The sequence below is a fragment of the Belonocnema kinseyi genome, chromosome 3 (assembly GCF_010883055.1).
Source record: "Belonocnema kinseyi isolate 2016_QV_RU_SX_M_011 chromosome 3, B_treatae_v1, whole genome shotgun sequence".
Classification (NCBI taxonomy): Eukaryota; Metazoa; Arthropoda; class Insecta; order Hymenoptera; family Cynipidae; genus Belonocnema; species Belonocnema kinseyi.
In genome coordinates, this window is record NC_046659.1 from 89,394,266 (window position 1) to 89,403,473 (window position 9,208).

A 9,208-nucleotide genomic window follows, 5' to 3' on the forward strand; every position below is an offset into this window, starting at 1 on the left:
AGAGGGAGCTCTTCTTAATATTTTGACACCAAAATCATGTCGATACACCTTACCGACTGCGAGTAAAGCCACCCACGCTTTAACTTGACAGACTGTACCCTAACTGACATTTACGTCTCCTACTTCCGCTCCTTAATTTCTTCTAGTTCCCCTCTCCTTATTACCTTTCACTTCCTCTACTTTTCCTCACCACTTTTCCCTAATTTTCTCTAATTTACTTACGTTTCCTCTCCTTGTCACTCGTACTGCTCCTTCATTTTCAGTCACTTTTCCTACTTTCCCTCAACTCATATCACTTAAATCCCCTTATTTCCCCTTGCTACTCCTACTGTCCTTCTTCTCATTTCCCGTCACTGCCCCTACTTCCTCTCTACTCATTTCCCCTTACTTCCGTTCCTTGTAAAAAAAGTACGATAATCTGAAGAACGGATGGACATCCATCCGAAACCCTAAGAATCTGTAAATTCCCTTAATATTTTCAAAATCGCCTTAACAGATTTCTCGCAATTTCATGAAAACCTTTTGGGATCTCTTGAAATACCTTGTTATCTTTGAAAATACTGGAAAATCCATTCAAATTTTGCAAGTGATTTAAGATCTCTTGGAATTCCCAAAATCTACTGAAATCATTGAAATAGCCGTAGGCCCCATAAAATTCCTTAATTCTGGTAAAATTCTTTAAAATTTCTCGAATTCTTTGAAAATCAAGCGAAATTCGCTGACATTCCTTGAAATTCTTGACAATTAGATAAAAATAAGTGAAAACGTTTAAATTCCCTCAAAAAATTTTTTGATTCCATCATATCCATTAAAATAAAATTTAATTTATTTCGTAAAGTAGAAATCATTTGAAATAACTTAATTATAAATTAAATTAAGCTTATTTATTAAAGTTCTTCAAAAAAATTATTTTAAATCCGTAGAAATCTTCGAAATATTCCGAAATCATTGGAAATTGATCAGTCTTTAGAACCTTGTGAAATTTCTTTAAATTCCGTAAAATCTCTGGAAATTTTTGGATTTGCTAGGAATTCTTTGAAATTTCATTTGATTTATTTTCTAAAGCTTACTAAAAATGGCTACAAATCTATGAAAACCCTATAAAATTCCTTAAAATCTGTAAAATCTGATGATTTCTGCTATAAAGAACCTATTTCTTGCGGAAAAAGGTCATTAAAACATATCTAAAATGGTTAAAAACAGAAAATATACAACTTAGCATTTTTTGACATTATAAATTTTATTCATAGAAACTTTATGATTTCAAACATAAAGTTTTTTATGATTCGTCTTATGAGAAGGGTTTACTTCTAGATTTAGTTGAAAAATTTTCAATTTGGTATCAATTTTTGTTTGCTCTCAGGGAAAAAATAATTTTTAATACAAAATAAAAATATAAAAGAAGTTTATTATTTTAATTTACGTGTTAATTTGTTTTTAGGATAATAGAAATATAATTAATATCGCGATCCGAAAAAAAATTTAGTGTCAAGAGTTCAAGCTTCGACCAAATTTTTAAATTTTCTACTACAAAAGATGAATTTCTAACCAAGCAGATTAGTTTTTTGTGAAAAAGGCGACTTTTCAACAAAACAGTTATGTTTTAAATCAAAGAGATGAATTTTGAAGACGAATTATGGATTTTTTAACAAAAAAGTGAATTTTTAATAAAATAATTGAATTCTCAACAAAAAGTATTTTAATTTCAAATCAAACGGATGCAACTTCAATAAAAACTAGTGTATGGCAGTGGGGCCAGATGGCAGGTGTGAAACTTTAATAGAATGACTTGGACATTTTTTGTGTAGAATCATCCTGAGTTTTGACGAAATTGCATATAAAGAGAGTGCAGAGAGAGAGGGAGAGAGCATATATAGGCTTTGGTTAGCGTAGCAATAGTGGGGATATCAAAGAGTTGTCTTTAGAACAATTGCGCATCGCCTCACAAAAGCAAGACTTTAAAAGAGAGAAAATGTATATACTATAGAAAGTATATTTTCAGGGAAGAGACAGAGATATCTGTTCGTGCGGTCGGTCGTCTTTTCAATTAACTCCCGTCCCAAAAGAAGTTTCACTGAAAAAAGATTTAATTTTAGGAAAATTCTTATTTGAAAGAAAAAATATTTTCTTATCAAAATACAAATTTAAAATAAGTATTTATTTTTTAAGTTAATTTGTTTATTTGCATCAAGTTTACATATAATTTTTATATGTTTCTCGATAAAATTAAAAAAGAACTCAAAAGATTTTATCTATAAAAATAAATAAGCTAAACAAAATTATAGAAAAGTGAAATATTCAAGATTAATTTTGAACAACCATGACATTCTAATAGAATGTTATAACATCTTTTTAAATATTCTTTCAAAATTAATTTCTCAATCCTGGAATCTGTCAAAACCTTTTAAAATCTTCAAAATTTTATTTCAAAATCTTCAAAAACCTACGTGCTATTTTGAGTTGTTTTAAAATTGAATGTGGAAATTTCACAATGTTTGCAAAATCTTTTCAAAAATTTCTATAAAATAAATTTTTGTTAAATAAAAAGTCATTTGAAATTTTCCCATAAATCTTAAGAAAATTATTTCATTTTCTTAAAATCTTTCAGAATTCTTAAGAAGCTTCTTATTTTTAGTTTTAGATATTAAAAAACCTAAATTTTATTTTAAATTTGTTGACACCTTTTTAAGTTCAAAATTACATTTGTATTTTTTTTAAACCTCTAAATATCTTTTAAATTTATGAGAATTTTTTCTGTCTTTCTTTTCTAATTTTTCTTATTCTTGTAAAATTAAAAGACTTGGCTTTACAGTTGTTTAATCATTTTCGAAAATTTTGGGAAATCATTTCAACTGTTTTGAAATATTTTCTTAAAACTTGTAGAAAAACGTCAATATTTTTAATCAAAATCTTTGAGAACCTACATTTAAAGAAAAAAATTGAAATATTTTCAAATTTTTAATTATTTTAGAACATTTTCAAACGTTTTAAACTTTGAAATATATTATCAAATAAATTAAAAGTATTCCTAAAATTTTTTTAAATCCTGCAAAAATAAAAAAATTGTGGTAAAATTGAAGCTTAAACAATAATTAGGATGTTGTAAAGCTTGGTCCATAAGTTTATTTTTCTGATTTCTTCCAGAGTGAGGAAAAGTTTCCAAATTATAGAGCAGCTGCAAGGTATTAGGAATACAATTATTTCCTGACACTAGAGAACATTCAAAATTGAAATTTTCTGTTTAATCAATAATATTTAGAAACATTAGGACATAAGTTTTTTTTTACTTTGGGATCCATTCTATTTCAATTCTTTATAAGATGAATAATTTTAGTCCATATGCAGAGGTATTAAAATCAGCATATATAATATAATACTGTAAATTAACTAACTTTAATTTAAACAAAAAAATATTTTCTTTAATTTCGGGAATAATTTTCTTTTTAAAAAAATGCTTTGTGTGTGGAGAATCACCCATATGCAGGCCACGTAGAGGGACGACATTTCGATCATCTTGCAATTTTTGTACTATAATAAGCAGTTTAAAGTTCTCTATCTTCTTACCTTTCTTAATATTCCAATGATTACTAGAGTTATTCAATATAATTTCTATATTGCAACTTCAATAGGGTCATTATTTTATAAATCGCACAATAGTGCAACCAAACCATCTTTTTTATTATGAAAAATATTATGAGTAAGGTGAAAGGGGATAGCAAAAAATATCAATCAAAAATGATTTTTTCCATAAAATTTTATGACCGTTTTCAGACCGTTTTTGAGTGATGTATAAATGCCATAAAAAGTAAATATCGTGAGAAGAAGCGTTATGATTTCCCTGAAGCAAGGACGTCTTAAAGTAGGCCGAAATGCGGATAATTGTTGCTGTCAAGAAACCAGTTTATCATTCCGTTGATATCTGAAAAGTTTTTACACATTTCAGAACTTATAAATTTATTTGAGCTAAAAAAGTAGTTTAACAATTTATCTAGCAAATCCTGCAAACATTGTTGTTGAAAACATTATTTTTTATATTTGAAGTTTGAAAATTGAAAAATTAAATCTGCAAATAGTCCATTTTAATAAAATAAAGTTAAATAAAGTAAATGAAACTTTTCAAATTATATAATAAATTATTAAAAATATTACAAATGTTTTATGCTAGTGCTTTTTACTGGAATAGAATGGAATGGAATGCAAGCTTCTAATGTGTCCCCTAAGGGTTTACATTTTTCTTGCACCTTCTGCCGTATTCCTTTACACACCCCCGACACACTTACTTGGTGGCAGGAGGGGGACCTACAGTTTAAGGTGGATTTTGAACCACCAAGAGCAACAGCTTACACTTAAAGAAAACTTTCTTTTCTAGAGATACCGGGTTCCACGACTCTCCGGAGTTGAACAACTCCTTTGCTAGGCTAGTGGTCACCGCATGGGCCGTCGAGACTCTTCCAGAGAGCGAGGCGGGAATCGAACGGCGCAAGCCGACGGAGTGGGTGTCCAAAGCCTACGATTTAGCCACTACGATCATTGTCCCACTTGCTTCTCTGCAAATTAATATTTTTTAAAGAATTTTATTCTAAAGTCACAAGAATTTTCAAAATCTGAAGATTAAAAAGATATACTGTGTTAGTTGTTTTCATTAGATTAGATTTATTACATATTAGATTTTAAAGAATAAATATTTTTTAACAGTTTCCGTTTTACGCCAAAGGTTGGGATTTTATAACAAAAATAATTTTAGTTTAAACTAATTAAATTTATTAAGTTTCATAGAATATTCATAAATTTTTAACAATTGATAGTTACTTTTACGTTTCTCATAAAAAATGGGCACATTTTTAATCAAAATCATTATAATTTGAACAGGATTTAGAATCTTCTCACAATCGTGGATTATTTAGGTGTTTAAACTAAAAATTGATATTTTTAATAAACAAAATTATATTTCAAACAAGATTCACAACTTTCGAGAACTTTTAGGTTATGTTGGTTTCTCACGCCGAAAATCAGTATTTTAAGTGAAAAATCCATAGATACCAAAGAATATTATTGATTTTTGTTAATATTGCGAATTTGACCGCAAATATCGATATAGTTTCTAGAACAAAACTTTTACCCGTCCATTTTTGTCGTACCTTGTGTCGTTTTTCCAGAAAATTTAATTTTTGTAAATTTTATTATTTACGATTAAAACATCAACTATGCGTGCTATAAAAAAATAATTTGTATAAATTTGTCTATATGTTTTTGATATACTATATTATGTATCAATTTTTTTCGTGTCTTGTGTCATTTTCCCAACAAATTAGATTTTTTACCCTCTCATCATGTATGATTGAGAAAGTATAAGGATTGCCCAAAATTTGACACCACAGTTTTTTAACGCTTCTCCACATTTCAAGATCCTCTGAATCCGAAAATCAAATTTTTATGATGGTGCCTGACTGTCCGTTCGTCCGTCCGTAAACACGATAACTCTCGAAAGAATGAACGGATCAATTCTATCCTTAGCACACTTATTCTAGGTTATAAAAGAAAATTTTCAGAGTTATAGCATTTCCCATTTTTTAAATCAATCGAAATGTTAAGCCAAACAACGCACGATATGAAAAAAGTCAAGGGAAGAAAAACATTGCTTTTTGAAACCCCTACAAGATTATCATAACAACTTTTTGGATTTTCTTGAAAAACTGAAAATTTTAATTTTGATTGCCCAAAAAATAATGAAAAATCAAAAGTTTCATTTTGGACACGACATTCAAATTTTGAACCAAACGATGCAAAATACGGAAAAAAGTCTTAAAGAAAAATTATAGCTTTTGAATAATCATACAATAAGTCTTTTAACCATTTTCTAAAGGGACGCGAGATACGTAAAAAATCTGAATGAAAAAAGGATGTTAGTTTTTTATTTATTTTAGGGTCGTTTAGAAAATATAAAATTGCAAATGTCTGTTAAAAATTGAGCGCGCAGCGCGAGTATCGAGAAGTGTACCGCAAAGCTTACAGAGCTTTGAAAAACTTAATTTTCAACTATACTTATTTAAGTAGGAAATTCAGAATATGAAGAAGCATATAAATACTGCGATCTCAGAGCGATTTTTTTAATAAACTCTCATTCACGCATTCCAAATGAAAAGAATAAATATCCGATGCCGAAGTAACCTATAATCGAGAGCGAAGCGCGAGAGTCAACAAACGCGCACCCTAGGCGCGCTAAAACTTGCGAGCGAAGCAAGCCGCGCGCGATGAGAATGTGCCCGCCAAGTGGACAGATTCTTTAATGATTTTTATTACGGTTAAACCAAAAACTACACATGCTATCTAAAAATAACGTAAAATAAATTTGTCTTTCTTTTTTCGGTGAACAAGTTTTGTCTATTCATTTTTTGTTCGTATCTTGTGTTTATCCACAAAATTTAATTTTTAAAAATGCTTTGCTACGATTGAAACAAAAACTACGCATCCTTTGGTAAAATGATTTCTAAAAAATGTTTCGATCTTTTTGAGGTTAAGAACTTTTACCTTTTTATAAGATAGTATAAAATACAAAAATGTTGTATTAATTGTATATTTTAATTTAAACATTGCGTGAACACAAAAAACCGCGCACATAGTGCGCGTGTTTCTTTTGCATTATTTATAAAATCGTAAGATTTTATATGCAAACTGGTTTATTGCATATATAAAATCAATTAATTAATCATCTATAAAATTTATAATCAAATGACAAATAAGTACGTTCTTTGTTTCGTTTAATGTAATTTATAGGTACTAATTGCAGGCGAAATAGGTAATTAATCTGAAGAAAAGTGTCAAAAGGATAATGACCAGATTGATTGCAAATTAAAGACTATGCAGATCAATCGATCAGCATTCATGGTATCTGACAGTATGTCTGACAGAATAATGATTAGCTTAGGATCGTGCGAGAGGTGCATGTAAATTTTTTTTAATGAAGGAACGCAATGTATCAACGCAATAAACTATCATCAAACAATTTATTGACTTTAATGGAGAGAAATTACACTTAGTTGCAAAAAATACAAAATACTTTTGACATTTTAGTGACTTACCAATTTAATGCCAGCAACTGATTTGTAATTAAAAGTAATGGTACGCTCGGTATTGAAAGTTTGGGTAAATTAATATTTTTTCGAAATTTTAAAATGAATGCCATATCTGAATTAGATGTATGCAGTGTTTTGTGCAAATTTTTAATACAAATTTAGATACTTGGAAGATCAGATTTTTTGAAATAAAAGAAAAATCCAACTTTTTATCAAACGGACTGATTTTCAAAAAATCATTAAAAAAAATTAATCAATACTTTGAGAAAAAGTGGTTTTGAAACAAAAGCATCATCTTTCCTGTTTTGTTTTGAACAGCGTAATTATATATTTTTCACACAAACAGAATTATTCGTCTGAAAGATTAGGTCAAGTTAGTAGCAGAAGGAAAATTTTTGCTGCCAAAGGCTTCCTGTTGAGGCAAATGAAAATCCTCTCACCCTTAAATTTAACATGAAATTCCGTTTATGTCGAAAATCATCCCATTGTCACAAGAGGACATTTATTTAAATGAAAATTGCTCGTTGTTTGGGAGAAAAATGAGTAAAATTAATTTTAAAAATTGTAATAACATAAAGAAATGAAGCCGGTTTGATAAAAAGTCAGATTTTTTCTATTTTTAAAAATCCAATCTAACAAGTGTGTCTAAATTTATATTAAAAACCGAAATGAACGATTACCAAATTTCAATTTTTTTCGATCATTACGTAAGGAAATATCTATAAAAAATTGGGAGTTTTTGCAAACTTTGTCAATTATCCATTAGGGTGGTCCTGATTTTACTGTCACTCAGAGAAATTTTCTCATGTGTCGAAAGGATGCTTTCAGACACAAATGGAAGTTCCTCTTAAATCTAAGGTTAAGAGGATTTTCATTTTGACAAAAAGAATCTTTTTGTAAAAAATATTATCCTTTTGCGGCAAACTTCATGTAATCTTGCACCTAAATACTTCGTTTGTGTAGAAACGATTTTCAAGTAGTTTGAAACAAAACAGGCAAGAGGACGATGCTTTAGTTTCGTGACAACTTTTTCTGTGACTGATTGTTGGAAATTGCTCCCACATATTATTCTGACGCAAATGCCCAGAAACAGAATTTCCTTCAAAATTTATTTAGATCGGATAATATTTAGCCATCGTTCCAGGCACTTGAAATTTCCCGAAAATTAACATGATAAACTTGTACAAACATGGCACACCCAACATTTAGGGTAAAAAATTGAATTTTCTATAGTTATTATCTGAGACTGTTTAAACATTGTTAAAAAATATGCAAACTGGGAAATTAAACATAAAAAAAGTCCAAGCTGATTATCAATTATATATACTAAAAATAGCTTGTTTTTTAATTTTTTCAATAAATATATTTAAATGTTGGTATAAAAAGAAGTACGGCTTTAGAAAGAATCCCATTATTCCCGAAGTTGAAAATTAAAAAAACCAAGATGTCAGTCAATTAAAATTTGAAATAATAGTTAATTTCTGTAGTTTTCAATTCAATAGTTAGAGCTCATTCCTGTATTTTTCATAATGAAATATTTTTAAACTTTGTTTAAATAAAAAGTTTGACTTTATACATCATTATATTATTCCATATATACAAAATTGTTAAGAAATCCAAGATAGAGTCTAATTAAATTTTCAAAAAATAGGTCATTTTTGTAGTTTTCTATTAAATGTTATCAAGTTTTCTTATTAAAAAGTGTGGCCTTAGAAAGCACTCTATGATCCCCGAAGTAAAAAATTTTGAGATAATCCAAGATTGCGGCCAAGCAAAATATTTGAAAATAGCACATTTCTCTATTTATCAATTAAATATTTTTAAACTTTGCCAAAAACAAGTTTGACATTGAAATCATTCGATTTACCCAAAACTTCGAAAATTTGAAAAAAAACCAAGATGGCGTCTAATGAAATATTCCGAAAGAAGCTCGTTTTTACACTTTTGAATAAAATATCTTCTAAATTTTCTATCAAAAATAGTGTGGCTTTAAAAATTTCTTCACGATCCACAAAGTCGAAAATTTAGAAAAAATCCAACATGGCGGAAATTTAAAAATTACCAAAATAGCTCATTGCAGCAGATTTTAGTTAAATGTGTTCAAACTTTACGAAAGAAATGAGCTTTACTTCAGA